The sequence below is a fragment of the Limulus polyphemus genome, unplaced genomic scaffold (genome assembly GCF_000517525.1).
Source record: "Limulus polyphemus unplaced genomic scaffold, Limulus_polyphemus-2.1.2 Scaffold71, whole genome shotgun sequence".
NCBI classification, from domain to species: Eukaryota; Metazoa; Arthropoda; class Merostomata; order Xiphosura; family Limulidae; genus Limulus; species Limulus polyphemus.
Genome location: NW_013665681.1, coordinates 1,033,983 through 1,035,307, shown reverse-complemented (window position 1 = coordinate 1,035,307; position 1,325 = coordinate 1,033,983). Strand labels below are relative to the sequence as shown.

Below are 1,325 nucleotides of genomic sequence, written 5' to 3'. Positions count from 1 at the left end.
AATATTATTTATGATTTTAACTTTATACACAAGTGCCAAAATACTATAATTAGGTACTCATTTGTCAATCATGAAACCAATGTGAATACAAAATATCTCTTTTACTTTAATATTAATAGGTAAATATGTAAGTTCATATTTGATTTTTTAACATTTGGTTGTTGACAGTTTTCATTTCATTTATCAATATAATATAGATTTGAAACTGAAGTATCTTATTAGTGTTCCATTTTATCTCGCCTTGTCACAAGTTTCATGTAATGTCTTAGGATACCAGGTAAAGTAATAGCACTTGCATTGTTTCAATTAGCAGTTCACATGGTGCAAATGGTCCATTTACAGGAACAATAATTATTTTTCATCAATTATTAAATATGTAATTCAAATTACAGAGTAAATCTACTAATAATTTTTCACTGTGGAATCCACTGGTGTGTAATCTGTCATTTTTGCAATTTAAAATTCAATGAAACCCTCTATCAGTACCACTAGGCATGTTGGCAAAATAAGTAATTAATTTTTTTATGGTAAAATTAATTATGTTAATAATCAAGTGTACAACACACTATGGATATGACTGGTGTTACTAGATGTTTATGTATTGCATATCATGCAAATCCTTAATTTCAGCGAAAATCTACAGTTCAAAACTGCATAGTTATTTGCCTTTCTACCATCCTGAACTTGTTTAAGGACCCCGTAACCAGTTGTAATTTTTCGGAACAGAGGTCGAGACAACCGTACAACTGGAACGTGGAAATGAGTATTGTCCATGACCGAAATATAAGTTACTAGCTGAGTTACCTGGCGTTGCATGGTGAAAATGTAGATTTGAAATGTATAGATCAGTATTTTTTTCAGCAAATTATTCTTAAGTAGACAAAAGCTGTGATGCGAGAAATAAAAAAGCATTTAATCAAACAAAGCTTTATTTGAAATTAGATTGTGTTTGAGCTTGTCTTGTTCTTTGCGCCTGAAGTCATACATCACGTTGCTCCTCTGTTTCTTCCTCTCTGTAAGTTATTTGCCTTAATTTTTGTGCTTGAAGTCTGGTTTGACATTGTTCAGAAGTTTCTTGTTGTCTATATCCAGCTTGCCTTGATGATTCTGACTGAACTCTGGCTTTGTGCTGTTCAACAGTTTCTTGCTGTCTTTGAGTAGCTTGCCTTTCAGCTTGAGCTCGAAGTCTAACTTTACATTGTTCCAAAGTCTCTTCCTGTATTTGAGCAGCCTGTCTCATGAAGTCTTTGATTGCGGTCTTCTTCTGTTTCAGCTGCACTTTGTGCTTGCATTCTTTTAGCGGCAAAAGACTTTCCATAGAAAGT

The 1,325-nt window shown here is 33.0% G+C and overlaps 1 protein-coding gene across 1 annotated transcript in view; it reads right to left on the bottom strand.

Annotated features, from left to right (window-relative positions):
• LOC106466018 (synaptogyrin-like) overlaps nucleotides 1-1,325 on the bottom strand; it is a 22,832-nt gene that overhangs the window by 19,812 nt on the left and 1,695 nt on the right. The gene's annotated exons all lie outside the window — the stretch shown is intronic.